This window comes from Mixophyes fleayi, chromosome 10, assembly GCF_038048845.1.
Source record: "Mixophyes fleayi isolate aMixFle1 chromosome 10, aMixFle1.hap1, whole genome shotgun sequence".
NCBI lineage: Eukaryota > Metazoa > Chordata > Amphibia > Anura > Limnodynastidae > Mixophyes > Mixophyes fleayi.
Genome location: NC_134411.1, coordinates 77,152,011 through 77,174,891, shown reverse-complemented (window position 1 = coordinate 77,174,891; position 22,881 = coordinate 77,152,011). Strand labels below are relative to the sequence as shown.

Genomic DNA, 22,881 nt, shown 5'->3' with positions numbered 1-22,881 from the left:
ATCTGCATTAGGTGACTGACAAATCAATTTAGAATTTTTTTATGTTATATGGTTTTGCCTGGTAAATGCTAATTCCTGTGAGTAAGTGTGGGGTTATATTAAAGTAGACCAACATCTGACTAAACAATCAAACAATAATCAATCCTGAATATAGCATTTGGCTCCAAAACAAGTGTAATGTCGAAAACTAATCCCATATCAAAATAGAATGGATTACTGTTGGTATGTTGTTTGAAAAAGTAGTAAAAATCAAGAAATTGCAGTGGGTTGAGGGACAATGGACAATGGATTGGAAAAAGAGACAGGCAGTGCTCCACGGGACTAGGAACGTCCTGGGGCTATATTTGCTAAATTGTGGGTTTGAAAAAGTGGAGATGTTGCCTATAGCAACCAATCAAATTCTAACTGTCATTTTGTAGAATTAACTAATTAAATGCTAACTAGAATCTGATTGGTTGCTATAGGCAACATCTCCACTATTTCAAACCCACAGTTTAGTAAATATACCCCCTGGACTTGTACCTGGAATCTAACATAGATGGATGTGGCCGCACAGTCCATTAAATTTTGTGCAAATACTTCCATTTGCCTACCTAGAACATACTTGGGGGCATACCGCCATTCTAATTTTGGGAGTGCACCCCATAATATTACTTTTGTTAGACTGTTGATGAAAATGATCATATTGGAAAGAGTAAATGTGTCACTGTATTTTCCTGCCTACTACACTTTAGGACTATTCCTTCATTAATTCCAGCAAGGAGTTTACCTGTATACTGACTTTCAGACTCATCTGACAAATTTACCATATAACTAAAACAACATTAGTATACAAAAAAAAGTCAAAAAAATAAAGACTTAAGTCATTTTCATGAAGTATTTTGTAAGACACCATAGTAGTCTGAGGGTGAGTTGATGAGGTTTGTTTATTATGGTTGGAGTCCGTCTTAAACCTCACCACAGGGAGAGGTGAGAACACAGAGATTGATGAAGCCTGTCTGCAAATGTAACCCAATATCCTGTGCTCCCATTTTTAAAGATCCTAAAAGTCAACAATTTAATATTATTTTGTATTATTATTTTTGCTACTTTTGTATAAAAATTGTCTTTTGGCTGCAAGTCCCATTGTGCGCCTTAAAATGAAAAAAAAAAAAAACCAGCAAGTATTTAACTTATGTGGAAAATAGAAAACTAATTTTCACCCCTTGTATTTTAACATGGTTTTGTTCAGGAGACTTAAGTAAGAAATTTATATATATGTATTGGGCAGTACCTCTGTTCACCAGAGGTGCTGCTGTTGCGCCTTTCTTATACTTGTCTCTCCCAGCATTCATTGCTGATTATTGTTGTTACTTTGTTGTTGCTTCCTTCTGGTTCACTTGCTGCTTGGGATCTCTCCATACCTCCTGCTTTCCTGCATCAGCTGTGTACCTGGTATTTACTGCAAGCTCATATTACCTCCTGCTTTTCTGCATCAGCTGTGTACCTGGTATTTACTGCAAGCTTATATTACCTTCTGCTTACCTGCATCAGCCATGTACCTGGTATTTACTGCAAGCTCATGATTACCTTCTGTGTTGTACTCTTCAGCAAATAAACATTGAGTGTTTTTCACCATATCCGTGGCTCCAAGCTGTATTCCTGCATTGAACCGTGACAGTATAACCAGCCAACAAAGAAAAAAAACAGCTTAGGAGTCAGGTGAAAGTTTTTATTCTGGTACCTTTTGGTTCTGCAATTCATTTTCATTGATTTTTGGAACATGTCTGCTTTACCAACTTTTGAATTGCCACAGCTACAGGCTTTACAAATTTACATAATCCTGCTACGTTCTCAGCTGGCTAAATTTTCTACTTTGCTTATGGACCCACTCAGGAGACTATTAGATTCTGTCTCATCTAATTCAGAAGCTGCTGATTTGTCTCAACCCACCTTCTTTGCTGCTGAATCTGTGCAAACAGCACCTCTGAATTGTGCTTCTACAAATTTTCAGCCTACTAAGAACTATGGTGTAATAAATTCTCGGTTAACAGGTGCTTCTCGTTCCCATCTGACCGAAGCGGAGCGGCGGCACAGGAAAATTAACGAACTGTGTCTCTACTGTGCCAGTAATGAACACATCTTAGAAGACTGCCCTCTCCGCAGACCACGACAGCCTACTGAACCATCCTCTGTTGTTTCCTCTCCGCATTCCGGATTTGTTTATGCTTCACCATTTCTGCTCTCTGGGACGAGACCCAATCTGCTAACCACAGCCGCCTGTCCTGAGGCGCCAGCTCCAGCCGCCTGTCCCGAGGCGCCAGCTCCAGCCGCCTGTCCCGAGGCTCCAGCTCCAGCCGCCTGTCCCGAGGCGCCAGCTCCAGCCGCCTGTCCCGAGGCGCCAGCTCCAGCCGCCTGTCCCGAGGCGCCAGCTCCAGCCGCCTGTTCCGAGTCGCCAGCCGCTGTCTCTGTTCCTGAGCTACAGTCCGCTCCAGAAACATTGCCAGTCTATGCGGTTCAGCCCGAGTTCTCCCTCTATGCGGTTCAGCCCGAGTTGCCCCTCTATGCGGTTCAGCCCGAGTTGCCCCTCTATGCGGTTCAGCCCGAGTTGCCCCTCTATGCGGTTCAGCCCGAGTTGCCCCTCTATGCGGTTCAGCCCGAGTTGCCACTCTATGCGGTTCAGCCCGAGTTGCCACTCTATGCTGTTCAGCCCGAGTTGCCACTCTATGCGGTTCAGCCCGAGTTGCCACTCTATGCGGTTCAGCCAGAATTATCACTTGGTGCTGTCTGCTCTGAGGCTTCTCACAGCGCTGTCTGCTCTGAGGCTTCTCACAGCGCTGTCTGCTCTGAGGCTTCTCACAGCGCTGTCTGCTCTGAGGCTTCTCACAGCGCTGTCTGCTCAGAGGCTTCTCATAGTGCTGTCCCTGCCAAGTCTGCCTCCCAGTCCGGGCCTGGTGCCAAGTCTGTCACCCAGTCCGGGCCTGCTGCCAAGTCCGAACCATCCGTTGCCGAGGGTGCCAAGTCTGAGCCGTCACCTACCTTTGAGAGGCACCTTTCTCAATTTAGTGCTCTACTGAAGTTTTGTGCTTCTTATTTCCCCTCAGTACCTAGCCTTGTCAGTGACCCAAAGAGGCAGGTTTTGTTTGTTAGCAAATTTTAGAGGAGAGGCTATGGAATGGGCAAACCCTTTGATTGAGACTGATCACCCCATCCTATCTGACTTACAACTATTTGTTGAGGCAGTGATCAACAAGTTTTCACCAACACCTGCAGTGCCATCTTGTGTGTCACCAGTTTATTTGGCAACACTACCCAGCAGAACAGTCCTAGAACTACCTTTGTGCTCCTCCCAGTTGGCTCAGGTCCCAATTCCGAGGAAGTCCCATAAAAAGGGAGGACATAAGAAGAGAGGAGGTTCTGCAGTGCTTCAGCTTCGCTCAGGCATGACTTCTTTCGCCTTTGGGGCCCCTTGACGAGGACTTTTCGGCCGGTCCCCCCATTGTGGACTATGATTCTGATGAATTTAGACATTTGTGCTAATCGGGCGTCTGGAATTCGCCCTGGGGGGGGGGGGGGGTTACTGTCTGCAAGCCTTGCAAAAAAATAATGCAAAATACAGCAAGTATCGGCATTTATGTCCCTTAATCAGGCCCATTATTTTTATACAACACCATGGGCTAGATTTACTAAGCTGCGGGTTTGAAAAAGTGGGGATGTTGCCTATAGCAACCAATCAGATTCTAGCTTTCTGATTGAATCTGATTGGTTGCTATAGGCAACATCCCCACTTTTTCAAACCCGCAGCTTAGTAAATCTAGCCCCTTGTGTTTAATGCTAAAACTCCATTACCCTATTTCTACACAATATATTAATGTAATGAAGTGTCATATATCCATGAGAGAATATTATCTTGACAATTAATAATAGATGTGTAAGTAACATTTTCCATACAAAATGTAATTAAAAACAAACACCTCCACATCTTTTGTTTATTCATTTAAAAATCAATTTTCATTACTGCAGTAGTGCAAATGGGAATGTCAATTAAGTAATGCAAATAGACATCATGTACCCAATAAACTACTCTTGTATATGTTAGATCTATTTATATATTTATTTAATTACAAGTTAACCCGTGCATGATACTCATGCATTTTTTTTGTCAAATAATGTCAGTATACCAAATTTCAGGTCATTCGGATGAGCCCTTTCTGAGAAAATAGTTTTTTCCCGAGACACACACACACTAACACACGCCGCTACACATGCAGAGGCGGATCTAGAAAATGTTTGTTCCCTGGGGGGATGTTAGGGCGGGGTGATTTAGGCCCCGCCCCCTTTCCGACTTCTGAGGCTGCCGGGGACTGCACAGTATGTGCAGGTCCGCTCGGCAGTGACAGGCAGGGACAGTGTGCTGCCCGGCTGCTCCGATTGTGTTTAAAACACAATCAGAGCAGCCCGGCAGCACACTGTCACTGCCAAACGGACCTGCACATACTGTGCAGCCGTCGGCAGCAAACCCCTGCTAGGGGGGGGGGGGGCGATTGCCCCGATCGCACCCCCCTGGATCCGCCACTGTACACATGTGTGTTCATGAGGTAGAATTACCTCACGAAAATGAGTTTGACCCCTCAACTCGTCAATATTGTCAGTATACCAAATTTCAGCCCTTTTTGAGGTTTTTTTTACACACACACTAAGAATTTAGTAGGCCAGTTAACCAGTGCATAATACTCATGCATTCTAGTCAAATAAAGCTACTTAAGGTGTTAAAAACTCCCCACTGTCACCCCGGCAACCTCCAATCACTCCCAACTGTCACTTCTCCTTCAAGAAATATATAGATCAGTGTATAACTCTGCCCAGCAGGTGGCGCTGCAGCTTGGTTTGTTTTTTTTTACACACACACACAGACAGACTAACACACGCCACTAGACCTTTATATTATAGAATCTTATGTATTCATATACAATGTAAAAACTAGGGATGATCACTGACCCCTGTTTTGGTCTTGGATCTGTATTCATGTTTTGGTTTTGGCAAAACCGCCCTCACGTGTTTTGGTTTTGGTTTTGGAACTGTATTTAAAAAAACAAAATTGCCAAAAAAGCTAAAATCACATAATTTGGCTCTTTTTTTTGTTCCTATATTATTATTAACCTCAATAACATTAATTTCCAGTCATTTCAGGTCAATTGTTGACAAGATAACTGCTACCCTCCTATTTCTGTATGATCAATGGCACTGAGCAATGGCATTATAGACTGGAGAGTGACAAGAATACTGCTACCCCTGTTTCTGTGTGAGCAATGGCACTGAACAATGTCAATGGAGACTGGAGAGTGACAAGAACACTGCTACCCCTCTTTCTGTGTGAGCAATGGCACTGAGCAATGTCACTGGAGAATGGAGAGTGACAAGAACGCTGCTACCCCTGTTTCCGTGTGAGCAATGTCACTGGAGAATGGAGAGTGACAAGTGACAAGAACACTGCTAACCGTGTTTCTTTGTGAGCAATGGCACTGAGCAATGTCACTGGAGAATGGAGAGTGACAAGAACACTGCTACCCCTGTCTCTGTATGAGCAATGGGGCTAGATCTCCTGAGGAGGGAGGTACTTATGGAATCCAAAACCCACGAGATCCGACGACGCAACGATTACGTTTTGCCTCGATTCAGATCCGAGAAAGTGGGAAAGTACCAAGATCACTCAGCTTGGTACTCGGATTGGCAATGTTCGGGGGTTCGGTTTGCGGAAATCCGAGCCTGAGCATCTCTAGTAAAGATGTTTTGTTTTGATATTTTCGATGTATAATTTTTTTTGTTATGTTGATCATTTTCCCTTCTGTTTTTGCTTAAAAAATATATCCAATATAGGATGACTGGTAGTTTATAAAATAATAAAATATTGATTAGCTTCACAGAACTGTTGTGAAGCAGGAAGGGAGCCCATCACTACTTCACAGAAGATGTAAGCCATGGCTGTGAGATCCATAAAAGAATTGCACCAAAATTGTAAACTGACCATATTGATGAATACCTTTTAACTAGAGGGTTAAGAGAGAGAGAGAGAGCTGTAACAAAACATCTGAGCTCCCAGCCATAAGACTAGAACTACGTGTGGATGTAGCATGCTATATAATAATAATATGCAATGCACGATGACTGCTAGTTATAATAGAATATAGGTAGAAGGTGTAACAAACCCTAAGGCTGCTATTAAAAAAACATAACAGTACAATTTTGTAGGCACAAAATACTTCTATGTACACTCATACTAAGAACGATTAGCAACTGATACTATTTAAAGAAACAGTAAATTCAAGATCAATTGAAATATATGAATTGAATACATGGCATTGTAATCAATTTTATTACATAATACGTACCAATATTTATTAAAATGTTGAAGATTGTCTAATTATACTGTGATACCAGAAAATAAGCTCCACAGATGGAAAATAATTACAGGAGATAACTCTTATTTCCAGTTTATGTTTATAGAGATATTGTCTTTGTGGGTCCAATAAAAACCTGTTGTTCTCTGTTTTGATGTCATTATAATTATGGTTGAGGGGTAGCACCTTCTAGGATCATAAATAAAAATATACTAAAATTAAAAATTAACTAAAAGATGGCTATGAATATGAAAGTATGGCTTTTCCGGTGTAGCTGATCATCCAATGAGTTGGATTTAAATATTAATTTAATAAGGTGTATTAGACATATAACTCACGTTTTAGATGATGGGAAATTGTATTTGAAGAGTTTCTTGGTTGACCAAAGCTGTTTCAGGAATGGCCCACAAGTCTCCTGATTCCTTCAACTGAGAGAGATAATTCCTAAATGCTGTTCTATGTATTAGTGGGTTGGGGAACAGGTTATCCAACCGCAATTACTTGGGATTGACACACCTCATTTAAAGTTTTATTGAAATATTGAGCAAGAGATTGTATCTTGTACTACCTATGTCTTTGAAGCAAAACTGTTTACAAAAATTTTGAATACTAATGATAGACTGGAATTGTGCATATATTTATTGATGCCAGTGATTAAATTACTGACATTTGAGCAAGTCTAGCTTTGCTGCAGGACACACCTTATTGCTGAGGTGCTGACATCGGGTTTGTCTTGCCGTTTTAAAAAAATGACATGAAAGCGCTGAGAATTGGCGGCTCGTCAGAACCGCAGTTTAGTAAATATACCTCTAAGTGTCTTGCGGCACTAAGCAAACAAGGTCTCATGGATGACTACAAAATCAGACACTGATCTTGGGCCTTTCTTTTTTTCCATTTCTTTTACTTATACTTGTACCAATATCCATGTTACAATCCCATTATTATTTACTTTACTATGTCACATTTGCCTTTATGTCTCTCCATCTCAACCTTTAAGCATTCTTGTGTATCTGCTACTACCCAAATCCTTTATTGCACTCTTAAGAAGAATTGCCCATAAACCATGTGATAGCTGTCGAAGTCAGCAAATTGGATAAAGTCATTTCAATTAAAGTCTAGCAAACTTGGTTGTCTTTGTCTGAAAAGATGCGTACGGTACGCTATGACGTACAAGGGCACGCTACGGCGTGAAAGGGCGTACGCATCCACTACACGTGGCAGCAACAGTAATTGGTCTTTTACCATACATTTGCACAAACACGCATACTTATAAAATAGTACACATTATTGGTAGTTGCAACACATAGTCAGTTATGTCGAAATATAGTAGTATTTATATGTTATATCAGAGTTACATGCATATTAGTGAAATACACAGAACGGGTTAAAGGAATAACATCATGAGTGGTATCATAATGAACCTTGTTACATATCCTACTGTTTGGTGCGCTCTGCGAGGGAATCGCAGAGTGCATACGCAAGTTATGAATGATAGGGAATTATGAACTACTTAAGAGTAAGGAATTCTGGCGGGAAGAGCAGAGCATACCCCCTGCAGAGATGACCCCCTCCTTTGGATTCCTTAGGATGAACCAGCCAATGATTGACGACCCCTTGGACATTCCTGAGACCCGGACCAATAGATGCAAGCCATACCATCTTCATTGTATTACTGTACTTGATTGTGTATATAAGCAGCAGCTTGTGATCCAGAGTGCAGACTTCTTGTCCCCAGACTTCAGGATTGAATGACTGCACTGGATCCAGAGCGCCTGCGTTAAGTAACGGCTGTATTTACTATTACATCGCTTGAGCATATTTTTTTCAACTTATTGCGAATAAATCTTTGTGCGTTGGAAACACAAATCGAGGTTCGACAATCGTTATTGGTTAGCGACAATACGCACATTACAATTTGGGGGCTCGTGAGCTTTGGAGGTTTCGTTGCCGATGATACGCAAGACCAACGGATTTCGGTTCCTCAACAAAGGGTGGAGACGCGTCATAAACGGGTAAGAACGCATGGTGTTCAAAACCTGAATTTTACTCTGTGTTGCGAAACCGAATGTCCGTTTTGCATTATCTAGGGCACGCTAACTAGAACCTAGGGACAAAAGAGAAAACTGTTTCTTTTTTCTGTCATTGTGCGTTTTAACTGTATTGCATTGTTTAGCGTATGTGTACTTCCTGCTGTGCGTACGCGAACTTCCGGTAAACTTGCCACGTGGTTAAACAATCGTGTTGATAGTTATTTTACATGCATAGTATAATTACTTGTGAAAGCCTCTGAGACATTATTACTATTGTTGGGAACTTTTGATTTTCTGCGCAGAAAAGGTGTATAGTGTGTGATGTTGTAACGTAGATACACTGTTTTATTGTTGAGGTGCTCAGTTGCTGTCTGACGAGGCGGATTGCCCAACTGAAGGACGGTATACAGGGCAGGTGTCACTCACCGGACCGTGAGTGCCTCTTCCCGGACATTTAGGAACCGTGGCCGTCCACCATCCTGAGGGTCTGCGCATGCGCAGCCCTTTTCTATACTTCAGTGTATACCCCTTTAACTTAATTGGCAGATCAGGCAACCTCCCTATATTAAGCACCTGTGGTCACTACCACGTTGCCTGATCTTGGAGTCTCATTCCTCATGAGTCTCTGAAGGTGTTCCTGTATTACTTGTGTATTCAGTGCTGCTGATTCCTGTGGTTTCCAAACCACTTCTACTCTGTGGTTCCATACCACTTCTACCATCAACTTTATCATCATGACTGTTTGCTGATTCCTATCCGCTGCCTCCGTGCACTACAGTCTTCTACACCACTTCAACGTTATTTTATATCAATGTGACTGTTTGCTCGTTGCTATCCGCTGCCTCCGTGCACTCCAGCTTTTACCTCACTCACCTGCTTCTCATCAAGTCTGTTTGCTGATTTCTATCCGCTGCCTCTGTGCACTACAGTCTCCTGCTTGCAACTCGCCTGTGTTCAACATCGTGACTGCCAGCTGACTACTATCCGCTGCCTCTGTGCACTACAGTCTCCTGCTTGCAACTCGCCTGTGTTTAACATCGTGACTGCCAGCTGACTACTATCCGCTGCCTCTGTGCACTACGGTCTCCTGCTTGCAACTCGCCTGTGTTCAACATCGTGACTGCCAGCTGATTACTATCCGCTGCCTCCGTGCACTACACTCTCATCTCATCTTTGCTGTGACTTCCTCGAGACTGCCGCTTTTCATTACCATCTGCTACACTTCGTGATCTACAGCTCCGGCCCTGCGCTGCACTCCTGTTTCCCATCGCTGTTGGTTCCTGTGGTTGCTACTGGTTACCTCCGTGTGCCGCTGAGTCCTGCCGCTGTGGTCAGCGCTATCGTCCATCTCCTGCTGATCCACTCTCCACGCCTTCACGTGTTCCACTGGCCTCTACCCTCCTGTCAGCATTGGATTTGTATCTCTTCTACTACCCTCTGCTGGATCATCTCCATTCTCCTGGGTTTCCTATGAGTCCAGTTCCACGTGTTGCTGACTCCTGTGGATTCGTGTCCCTGTCGGTCTACTCACCTGTGCGCTGCACCTGCTAGACCGCTGCTTCTCCTATCCAGGGACTTCCTATCCAGTCGGCCTCCAGCCGCTCAGGTACCGCTGCAATCCCATCTGACTGCTACTGCTGAACCACGGTATGCATACTTCTCATTGACTGTGCTGTGTATTGCATATCTTGCTGGACTGTGTTTGGTTCTCTCTGGAGTCTGCTATCCGCTGAGTCTATTGCCATCATTGACTGTGTTATCATTGTGCTGGACTACTTCAAGAGACTTTCTAGATTGCAGACCTGATCAGTCATTTACATATATATATACCTATATTGTGCATATTACTGTGGATCGTTTATAAGGTGCCTGTGTATATCCTGTGTTGCAGTCTTCCCCCGTGCACCTCCTCACATATATATGCAGTGGTACAACTTGCTGATGTCAGACCACTGATCCCTGTTTCCGGTATCACCTGTTCCATTATCCTCTCACAGAGCAGTGGTACAACTTGCTACCGCAGACCACTGACTACCTGGATACCTCCACTTGGATTCCATTCCTTCACTCAGACAGCGGTACAACTTGCTACCCGCAGACCGCTGACTCTCATCACCTCCTTGTTTCTGTTGGACATTCCACCTCACTATAGCAGTGGTACAACTTGCTATCGCAGACCACTGACTACCTTCACGTGTCCTTGTCCATACAGTTCCTTGTGTATCATTACCTCATTATTACCAGTGTTGCTAGTCATAGACTTTCCTGAGCATCTCATCGGCCATCATTTCATGTTCCGTGATCACCCAGCTACCAGAGTACCCTATTACCATCTACATTGCTCTGGTAAGCCTACCATCTGGTGATCCCTGGGTAAAGACTCCTAGTGCCCGTGACAGTAAGATCAGGCCATGACAGACCCAGATGTGGAACCTACCGCCAAAGAGATGCTGCAACATCTGGTTAGCCGTGTGGAGCAACAGGATGCCCGTCAACAGCTGTTACTTCAGTGTTATCAGTCATTAACCTCCCAAGGTACATCTGGACAGACTGTGACAGCTACTACTGAAGCTCCTGTGCTTTCCTCCGTTTCCCCATTGCCATCCCAGGTGTCTATAGCTTCCACGCTTCACCTGCCTACTCCGTCAAAGTACGATGGAGACCCCAAAACTTGTAGGGGTTTCCTTAACCAATGTTCAGTCCATTTTGAGCTCCAACCTCAAAATTTTTCTACCCATCGTTCCAGAGTGGCCTATCTTATCTCTTTGTTTTCAGGACAAGCCCTGGCTTGGGCCTCCCCTCTGTGGGAGAGGAACGATCCAATATTACAAGATAGTGCCAAATTCATTTCTACATTCCGAAGTGTGTTCGATGAACCAGGTCGTGTGACCTCCGCTGCTTCCAGCATCCTCCGTCTGCGACAAGGATCTCATACTGTAGGCCAGTACGTCATTCAATTTAGGATCTTAGCCTCTGAACTTCAGTGGAACACTGAAGCCCTAGTTGCCGCCTTCTGGCAGGGGCTTTCCGATAAAATTAAAGATGCACTGACTACCCAAGAGCTTCCTTCGTCACTTGAAGATTTGATCTCTCTATGCCATCGTGTTGATATGAGATTTCGTGAAAGAGAGGCTGAGAAAACGACTTCTGCTAAAGCACCTTTTCGCTCTAACCCTCAATTTCGTCCAGTGTCACCCGCTGTGATTCCCATGGAGATTGGACGTTCCAAGTTATCTTCTGAGGAGAGGAAACGAAGAGTCAAGAATAGACTCTGTATCTATTGTGCTGATTCCACTCATGTCCTCAGCTCCTGCCCTAAGAGATCGGGAAATGCCAGGCCCTAACTAGTTCTGGAGAGGTGAAGTTAGGGTCCCTGGAGTCCTCTCCATCGTCTATGAAATCTAAAGTCTGCGCTTTTGATGTGACTATTTCCTTTGCTACCAAGACCTTTGAGTCACAGGCATTGATTGATTCCGGAGCAGCAGGAAATTTTATTTCCAAATCGTTAGTTAATCAATGGTCTCTACCAATGATTACCTTAAAAACTCCCATTACTGTGACGGCTATCGATGGATCCCGTCTCATCAACGGTCTCATCACCCAGAGTACGTCTCCAGTAACCCTTCAGATTGGTGCTCTGCATCATGAAGAGATATCGTTTTTAATTCTTCCTGTTACGACAAGTCCGATTGTCCTAGGCCTTCCATGGCTTCAGTGTCATTCTCCCCAGATTGACTGGCGCACCCCTCAAGTCACGTCTTGGGGGCCTGAATGTCACCATCATTGCCTTTCCCAAGTCATTCCTCTCAAGGTACAGCAAGCTTCCATTTCAGCTATTTCACCGGGACTCCCTCCTCAATATGCTTCATTTACCGATGTTTTTGATAAAGCTCAGTCTGAACGTCTTCCTCCTCATCGTTCTTGGGATTGTCCGATTGATCTTCTTCCTGGCAAGACTCCTCCCAGAGGCCGGGTCTATCCACTCTCGTTACCTGAAACTCAAGCTACATCTGAATATATACGGGAGAACCTCCAGCGTGGGTTCATTCGACCTTCCACCTCGCCCGCTGGAGCTGGGTTCTTCTTTGTCAAAAAGAAGGATGGATCATTACGCCCTTGTATAGATTTTCGTGGACTCAATGCCATTACTATCAAGAACCGGTATCCCATTCCGTTGATCACTGAGCTATTTGACCGCATCAAGGGAGCCCGTATTTTTACTAAGTTGGATCTTCGTGGTGCTTACAATTTAATCAGAATCCGTTCCGGTGACGAATGGAAGACGGCGTTTAACACCAGAGACGGGCATTACGAATATCTGGTAATGCCTTTCGGGCTATGTAATGCCCCCGCTGTTTTTCAGGGCTTCATTAATGAGATTTTTCGGGACTTATTATATGTATGTGTCGTCGTCTACCTGGACGACATATTGATTTTTTCACAGGACCTGCCTTCTCACCACCAACATGTGGCAGAAGTCCTCTCCAGGCTACGGAAAAATTCATTGTTCTGTAAATTAGAAAAATGTTCATTCGAATTACCCCAGATTCCATTCTTGGGGTATATTGTTTCCGGAGTTGGTCTGAAGATGGATCCTGACAAAGTAAATGCTGTACTACATTGGCCCCAGCCAACTACTCTTCGTGCCATCCAGCGTTTTTTAGGTTTTGCCAATTACTATAGACGCTTCATTCAAGATTTTTCTTCCATTGCATCTCCTATTGTGGCCCTGACTCGTAAAGGGGCTAATCCTAAGCAATGGTCTACTGAGGCTATTCAAGCCTTTCAAACATTAAAAGAGTCCTTCTCTTCGGCTCCAATCCTTCGTCAGCCTGATGTGACACTCCCTTTTTTCCTAGAAGTAGATGCCTCTAATGTGGGCTTAGGAGCTATTCTCTCCCAACGCTCGGAACAGCAAAAATTCCACCCTTGTGCCTTCTATTCTCGGGGTCTCCTACCCGCAGAGAAGAATTATACCATCGGAGACAAGGAATTACTGGCTATCAAAGTCGCATTAGAGGAATGGAGATACTTGTTGGAGGGAGCTCGTCATCCGGTGACGATCTTCACGGATCATAAGAACTTGTCATATCTCCAGTCTGCCCAATGCTTGAACCCTCGTCAAGCAAGATGGTCTCTTTTCTTTTCCCGTTTTGAATTAATAATTACCTTCAAACCAGCTGCCAAGAACAAAAAAGCTGATGCCTTATCTAGAGCCTTTGCTACGTCCTCTGATATAGAAGAGGTTTCCAACCATACCATTCTAGACCCCAAATGTATCTCACTGGCTGCTTCATCCACCAAAACGCTACCATTTGGGAAGACCCTCGTGCCTTCTACTCTAAGGAGGAAAATCCTTTCGTGGTTCCATGCCTCTCGTTTTTCTGGACACGCCGGTGAACACAAGACTTTTGAGATCCTCTCTCGAAGTTACTGGTGGCCTTCAATGAGGAGAGACGTCAAAGAGTTCATTGCTTCCTGTGAATTATGTTCGCAATTCAAATCCTCCCGCAGAACCCCAGCAGGGTTGCTGCGACCACTACCCATTCCGTCCAAACCATGGACCCATATTAGTATGGATTTCGTTACTGATTTACCACCTAGTAAGAACCATAACACTATTTGGGTGGTAGTGGACAGATTTTCGAAGATGGCTCATTTCATCCCTCTGTCTGGTTTGCCTTCCTCGTCTATCCTGGCTGAACATTTCATTAAAGAGATCTTCCGTATCCATGGATGTCCATCTGAGATTGTGTCAGATAGAGGAGTACAATTCGTTTCCAGATTCTGGCGAGCCCTTTGTAAAACCTTGGGCATACGATTAGCACTCTCATCTTCTTACCATCCACAATCCAATGGACAAACCGAACGTGTCAATCAAGATCTTGAGACTTTTATAAGGATATTTTCATCAGCCAATCAAGACAACTGGGTAGAGTTACTCCCTTGGGCTGAGTTCGCCCATAACAACATGTACCATGAGTCATCATCCAAAACTCCATTCTTTGTGGTCTACGGTCACCATCCGTCTTTTCCGGAATTTCCTGCCCTCCCGCCCACCCAAGTTCCTGCGGTGGAGACTGTTTGTCAGACCTTTAAAAATATCTGGTCTCAGGTTAGAACCTGTTTAAAGAAGACATCTGTCAAATATAAATCTTTCGCTGATAAGAAAAGGCGGGCTATTCCACCACTAAAAATTGGAGATCGTGTCTGGTTATCCACAAAAAATATTCGTTTGAAGGTTCCATCCATGAAATTCGCCCCTCGTTTTATTGGTCCATATAGGATCATTCAAGTTATCAATCCAGTATGTGTGAAACTCCTTCTTCCTAAGAGTCTTCGGATTTCTAATGCCTTCCATGTATCTTTGCTCAAACCTCTTATTGTCAACCGTTTTTCAACTCCTCCCTCAGCTCCGCAGCCAGTTCAAGTCCATCAGGAGGAGGATTTTGAGATTACCGAGGTACTAGATGCAAAAATTTCGCGAGGAGTCCTCCACTTCCTCGTTCATTGGAAGGGCTTTGGTCCTGAGGAGCGCTCTTGGATCAAAGCTGAAGATCTTAATGCTCCTGCCCTTTTGAAGAAGTTTTACTCCAAAAATCCGGACAAGCCCGGTTCCAGGCGTTCTGTGCCCACCTTTAAAAGGGGGGGTACTGTCACTCACCGGACCGTGAGTGCCTCTTCCCGGACATTTAGGAACCGTGGCCGTCCACCATCCTGAGGGTCTGCGCATGCGCAGCCCTTTTCTATACTTCAGTGTATACCCCTTTAACTTAATTGGCAGATCAGGCAACCTCCCTATATTAAGCACCTGTGGTCACTACCACGTTGCCTGATCTTGGAGTCTCATTCCTCATGAGTCTCTGAAGGTGTTCCTGTATTACTTGTGTATTCAGTGCTGCTGATTCCTGTGGTTTCCAAACCACTTCTACTCTGTGGTTCCATACCACTTCTACCATCAACTTTATCATCATGACTGTTTGCTGATTCCTATCCGCTGCCTCCGTGCACTACAGTCTTCTACACCACTTCAACGTTATTTTATATCAATGTGACTGTTTGCTCGTTGCTATCCGCTGCCTCCGTGCACTCCAGCTTTTACCTCACTCACCTGCTTCTCATCAAGTCTGTTTGCTGATTTCTATCCGCTGCCTCTGTGCACTACAGTCTCCTGCTTGCAACTCGCCTGTGTTCAACATCGTGACTGCCAGCTGACTACTATCCGCTGCCTCTGTGCACTACAGTCTCCTGCTTGCAACTCGCCTGTGTTTAACATCGTGACTGCCAGCTGACTACTATCCGCTGCCTCTGTGCACTACGGTCTCCTGCTTGCAACTCGCCTGTGTTCAACATCGTGACTGCCAGCTGATTACTATCCGCTGCCTCCGTGCACTACACTCTCATCTCATCTTTGCTGTGACTTCCTCGAGACTGCCGCTTTTCATTACCATCTGCTACACTTCGTGATCTACAGCTCCGGCCCTGCGCTGCACTCCTGTTTCCCATCGCTGTTGGTTCCTGTGGTTGCTACTGGTTACCTCCGTGTGCCGCTGAGTCCTGCCGCTGTGGTCAGCGCTATCGTCCATCTCCTGCTGATCCACTCTCCACGCCTTCACGTGTTCCACTGGCCTCTACCCTCCTGTCAGCATTGGATTTGTATCTCTTCTACTACCCTCTGCTGGATCATCTCCATTCTCCTGGGTTTCCTATGAGTCCAGTTCCACGTGTTGCTGACTCCTGTGGATTCGTGTCCCTGTCGGTCTACTCACCTGTGCGCTGCACCTGCTAGACCGCTGCTTCTCCTATCCAGGGACTTCCTATCCAGTCGGCCTCCAGCCGCTCAGGTACCGCTGCAATCCCATCTGACTGCTACTGCTGAACCACGGTATGCATACTTCTCATTGACTGTGCTGTGTATTGCATATCTTGCTGGACTGTGTTTGGTTCTCTCTGGAGTCTGCTATCCGCTGAGTCTATTGCCATCATTGACTGTGTTATCATTGTGCTGGACTACTTCAAGAGACTTTCTAGATTGCAGACCTGATCAGTCATTTACATATATATATACCTATATTGTGCATATTACTGTGGATCGTTTATAAGGTGCCTGTGTATATCCTGTGTTGCAGTCTTCCCCCGTGCACCTCCTCACATATATATGCAGTGGTACAACTTGCTGATGTCAGACCACTGATCCCTGTTTCCGGTATCACCTGTTCCATTATCCTCTCACAGAGCAGTGGTACAACTTGCTACCGCAGACCACTGACTACCTGGATACCTCCACTTGGATTCCATTCCTTCACTCAGACAGCGGTACAACTTGCTACCCGCAGACCGCTGACTCTCATCACCTCCTTGTTTCTGTTGGACATTCCACCTCACTATAGCAGTGGTACAACTTGCTATCGCAGACCACTGACTACCTTCACGTGTCCTTGTCCATACAGTTCCTTGTGTATCATTACCTCATTATTACCAGTGTTGCTAGTCATAGACTTTCCTGAGCATCTCATCGGCCATCATTTCATGTTCCGTGATCACCCAGCTACCAGAGTACCCTATTACCATCTACATTGCTCTGGTAAGCCTACCATCTGGTGATCCCTGGGTAAAGACTCCTAGTGCCCGTGACAGCAGGTATACCGAATGCGAAAACTGGGTTTTCGCAAAGCGCTACCAATAGATCGCAAGGTTTGCTAATAATTAGTATTGGTAGGCAGTGCGATCCGGTCGCACCGTTAGTGCGAATTGGTGAAGCAGCTAGGAGGAATTATACTGGAAAGGCAGGTTGATTGTATCGACTTTGCGCTCCCAGCGATAATAAACTCAGCAGATTTTGTGGTTTAGCCAGGGTATCGAGGAGCTGATAGCCCTTGGGGCCCACAGTGATATTTCTGTATTAGGGAAAAGCGAGTGAGCGCGGCTAAAGGAAATACGTTCACCGAGGATTATAGATCTCTAGCGGTGAGTATAGCAACAGAGTTGAAATTATTAGGTGGAAAGAACAGAGCATTGCGGTGTGTCTGTATTTCACATTTGGCCGGAAGGAACAGAGCATTGCGGTGTGTCTGTGTTCCGGGTAGAAGGTATATTGTTCAACATGGGTGCTAAGCATACGCTAGAGATGGTCAGTGTACTGCCTAAGGAAGGCCCTATTGGTTCAGCGAGGTTTCTCATGTGTAAGAAGTATGGTGCATATGCAACTGTGTATTGTGACACGTGGGTCGGGATGACCAAAGCTTGTGATAGGCCTTTCCCAACAATAGGGAGTTTTAATGCAGAGGTACTGAATACTGTAAAAGATAGAATATGGTTGATCAAGTCAACGAAAAAGAGAAATAGACATAATGATTGTTTAAAATTGTGGCAAATGGAAGGTAACACGTTGCAGAGCAGCGAATGCAAACCGGAAATAGGCGTGGCGAAAAGCGCGCGCAAGGCGGATGTAACCATTGAGAAGCGTGGCGAACTCAGCGCAAGCGCGCCCCCGCCACCTTATGTGGCGGGAGGGGTAAGTACAGCCGTTGTTAAAACTGAAAATAGAAAAATTACTAAGTTGTACCCTGTTTTAAATCAGTTTCAATCAAGTGTATCTGAAAACGAAGATGAACCCACTGTGATTTCGGCCATTGCCCATGCTGTTAATGTACTAGAGGCTCAGCGCAAGTATGAGAAAATGGCTGAGATAGGTGAGAGTAGCGTGATCACTAGGAGTGAAAGTGTTCTAAATCTAGGGCCTGTAAATCCTGTAGCGTCCCCTGAAGTTAGTGTACCAGAGGGTGTGTTCCCGGTCCGCACAATATCAGTTCCCAATGGGAAACCAGATAAGGATGGTGTAGTTCCTTTAAGAAATGTTACAATGCATTGTCCCTGGACTAGATCAGAATTACGTTCCATTATGACTGAATTCCCAGATCCTAGAAAAGAGTTAGCTAAATGTCAGAAATTTGTTAAAGACTTAGGGAATGCTCATGAACCAACCAGTAAGGATTGGCGGGTAGTGTTGAGGGCGTGTCTTCCTCCCAATACTAACATACAAAAATTTATTGGAGATTGTTTGTTGGAGGAAGATGACACCCTGACTGATGAGATTAACCAACGGAATATAGAACAAATTGTCAAACACTTAGCCATCTGTTTTCCAGTAGTAGTAAATTGGAGTAAGATTTTCACCATTAAACAAAAGGATAGTGAAACTGCCTCAGATTACTTTGCTAGAGCTATAACAGCGATTGCACGATTTACTGGGATATCCAACATAAGTGAGGACCCACATCATAGAGAGGTAGCTGTAGGGGTACTGATGGATGGCCTTAGGGAAAATTTAAAGACGAGAGTACAAACCACATTACCTAATTGGAGAGGCGTCACGGTAGACTTCCTTAGGGAGTCTGCTGTGGAGCATGACAAGAACCTTTTTAGAAAAAGGGAAGAGAAAAGTGATAGGTTAATGACGGTAAGTATACAGGCTCTAGAAGGGGTGCATACACGACCACCAGCATACAACCCATATAACAGGAAACCTAAAGTGATCAGGTGTTTCAACTGTAACGAGGAAGGACATTACAAGAGAGATTGTAATAAAGAAAGACTCAATACACATAGGGGTGGGTCACATAGATATCCTCCAAGAAAGGATTCACATAGACTAGAAGACTCACATCTACCCGCGCATATTACGGCAGCAAATGCTGCGCGGGAAATCAATAGTCAGCGCTAGGGGTCAGGTCATACCTGTAGTCTACAGCCAGTGAGGTTAACTGAGAGTCAGAGTGAAGAACCAACAATGATAGTTGACATAGCTGGCAGGAAACAAACTTTTCTTGTAGATACAGGGGCGGCCCGATCTGTGATAACCTCTCCTTTCAATCTACAGGTGACCAGCAAAACTATTCCAGCTATGGGGGTGACGGGAAAAGTGTTACATTATCCTCTAACTAAACCCGCCGAAGTTACTATCGGGCCTCTGCATACTAAGCATTCGTTTCTCTTGGCTGCAGCGGCTCCTACTAACTTGCTAGGGAGAGACTTGTTATGTAAAATGGGATGTGTCATATACTGTACTTCAGATGGTGTGTTCCTAGATATACCCGAGAAGGTTGCACATGAGGTACAGGACATATTGGACACCCCTCCAAGGTTAATGTTACACTCTCCTGTTATAGAACAAAGTCCATCTCAAGTAAAGGGGATGTTGCTGGAAATACCAGGTTCCCTATGGACCAGAGATGGACAGGACACTGGACTGATGGCAAACGTAGCCCCTGTCATGGTCAATCTAAAAAGTGGTAGGATAGCCCCAAAAATCCCACAGTATCCATTAAAACCGGAGGTGGAACTAGGGGTATATCCTGTTATTGAGAGGCTGTTACAACAAGGGATTTTAATTCGTACAGCCAGTACAGCAAATAGTCCCATTTTCCCTGTGAAGAAGAGTGGGGGGAGGGGCTATAGATTAGTCCAGGACTTAAGGGGAATTAACAAAGTTGTTGAGAGCCAATTCCCCGTAGTGCCGAATCCAGCTGTCATCCTCATGCAGATTCCACCGTCTGCCAGTCATTTTACTGTCATTGATCTATGTTCTGCTTTCTTTTCAGTCCCTCTTCACCCTGACTGCCAATACCTTTTTGCATTCTCCTACAGGGGAGTGCAATACACATGGACCAGACTACCCCAGGGGTTCATTGACAGCCCCAGTATTTTCTCCCAAGCCTTACATGACTGTTTGCAATCCTTTCAACCCCACAATGGGTCTGTTCTAATTCAATATGTGGACGATTTGTTGTTGTGCTCTGATTCTTTTATGTCATGTTTACATGATACTAAATTGTTGTTGCTTCATCTTTCACAAACAGGGCACAAGGTGGCAAAGGATAAATTACAGCCATGTCAGACTAAGGTCAAATACTTAGGACACTGCCTCACTAAGGGGCTAAGACACCTGACAACCGACAGAATTGAGGCCATACAACACATGACCCTGCCGCAGAGCCAGAAGCAGATTCGTACTTTCTTGGGGATGTGTGGATACTGTAGGTCCTGGATCCCAGGTTTTTCTATTCTGGCATTACCATTGCAGGAGCTAGTCTCTTCCTCAAAACCAGAACGTGTCATACACACAGAAGAGTCGGAGCAAGCGTTCTTTAATCTTAAAGATAGTCTGACAAGAGCACCTGCATTGGGAATACCTGATTATGAAAAGCCTTTTGAGCTATTTTGTACAGAAGCTGATGGCTGTGCAGCAGGTGTCCTCACACAGAAACATGGTGACGCTAGCAGACCGGTAGCATACTACAGTGCACAATTAGACAATGTGGCCAGGTCACTCCCAACATGTCTCAGAAGTGTAGCAGCAACGGCCCTTCTAGTAAGTAAGAGCGAGGATGTAGTATTAGGACATAATTCAACCATCTATACACCCCATGCTGTATCAGCTCTGTTAAATTCAGCCCAAACCAGACATGTTTCTTCAGCTAGATTCACAAAGTGGGAACTAGCCCTGATGGCACCCTCAAACATCACCATCAAACGATGTAGCACCCTAAATCCAGCTACATACCTTCCGTATGTGTCTCAAGAGACACAAAGGGTGGGAGGTGAGGAGACCCTGGTTGATGATGAGTTAGGCAAGAATACTGACACGCATGACTGTATGGAACACCTGAATCAGACCTTTACTGCAAGGCCCGACATATGTGACACCCCCTTAGAAAATGTAGATTTTACGTTTTATACAGACGGAAGTTGCCATAGACAGACAGAGACAGGAGAGCTATGTACTGGTTACGCTGTTGTAGACGATCAGGATGTGGTAGAAGCTGAACCCCTTGGTCCACCTCACTCAGCCCAGGTGGCGGAACTAGTAGCACTAAGGAGAGCGTGTGAATTGGCAGAGGGTAAATCAGCCAACATATATACTGACTCTAGGTACGCCTTCGGGGTAGTGCATGATTTTGGGGCCCTTTGGCGTCTTAGAAACTTTACGACAGCAGCAGGTACACCAGTGGCACACTCACAACACATAAAAGGACTTCTGACAGCGATACAGTTACCCAGAACAGTAGCCGTCATAAAGTGCAAAGCCCATACCTTTGAAGAAGACCCAGTGTCATTGGGCAACAACAGGGCAGACGAAGCTGCTAAATGGGCAGCAGGGCAACCTATGACTGTATCGACCGAGACTATGATGGTTTTTCAGACATTAGACACGCAGAAATTAATTGAAATGCAAGATTTGTGTTCCCTGCAGGAGAAGGCGGTCTGGAAGGCGAAGGGATGTGGTCAAGAGTCCTCAGGACTCTGGAGGGATGGACAAGGTAAGCCTGTAGCTCCCCGAACATACTATCCAAGCCTGGCTGAAGCAGCACACGGCCTGACTCACCTGGGTAAAGAAGGTATGTGCAAACTGGTGAGAGCATACTGGTGTGCTCCCGGATTTTCCTCTCAAGCTGGTAAGAAAGCAATGTCATGTCTTACTTGTTTGAGGAAAAATGTTGGGAAAACTATTCCAACTGAGCCATCCCACATCCCTCCTACAGACGGACCTTTTCAGGTAATACAAATTGACTATATCCAACTACCACCGTGCAGGAATCTGAAGTATGTGTTAGTGTGTATTGATGTGTTTTCCGGTTGGGTAGAAGCATATCCGGCAGCCACTAATACTGCTGTGTTCACTGCAAAGAAAATTGTACAAGACTTTGTGTGTAGGTTCGGTATCCCTAGAATCATTGAAAGTGATAGGGGTACCCATTTTACTGGTGATGTCTTCCAAAATATGTGTAAACTCATGGGAATCAGTAGCAGACTTCACACCCCTTACCGACCACAAGCCAGTGGTAAGGTGGAGAGAGTAAACGGTACTATCAAGAACAAACTAGGTAAGATAATGGCTGAAACTGGGTTGGCATGGCCTGAGGCTTTGCCGTTGGTCCTCCACAGCATTCGAACCACTCCTAGACCTCCTCTTAATCTGTCCCCCTTTGAGATACTGTTCGGACGACAACCTCATTTGATCGTGAGTCCACAAGACGACTTAAAGTGTAATAATGAAGTGACTGTACAATATCTTATAAGAATGAGTAGACAGCTGAAACAACAACAACAAAAACTAAAAATGCTGTCACCTGGTATGCCAGAAACGAACTGTCATGATGTTGAACCTGGAGACTATGTTATGATCCGCAATTTCTTACGTTCAGGTTGTTTAACAGACCGTTGGGAAGGCCCGTACCAAGTGCTGCTGACCAGTACTACATCACTGAAGGTTGCAGAGAGAGACACTTGGGTCCATTCCACCCACTGCAGGAGAGTCCATAATCCGGAGAAAGTGCAAGACAAGACTCAGACCGACGACATAGAGCTGTCACTTGTGAGCCTGTTCCGGGAGACCTAAAGCCTGCAGTTAAGACACCTGAACCAGAGACGTTGCCTCAGAACTATCTTTCCAGCGATGGAGTGGCGGTTTTTGT

The 22,881-nt window shown here is 44.9% G+C and overlaps 1 protein-coding gene across 4 annotated transcripts in view; it reads right to left on the bottom strand.

Annotated features, from left to right (window-relative positions):
- The window catches only part of LOC142104312 (inactive hydroxysteroid dehydrogenase-like protein 1), a 147,757-nt gene that overhangs the window by 86,252 nt on the left and 38,624 nt on the right, over positions 1-22,881 (bottom strand). Inside the window, exon 1 of one of the 4 annotated variants that reach the window (XM_075188908.1) lies at positions 6,716-6,920. The exons of 1 other annotated variant lie outside the window; for it this stretch is intronic. The gene's annotated coding sequence lies outside the window, so the exon portion shown is untranslated. Of the gene's footprint in view, positions 1-6,715; positions 6,921-22,881 lie in introns of those variants that run through there. 2 more of the 4 variants (XM_075188907.1, XM_075188905.1) reach the window with 2 other exon arrangements.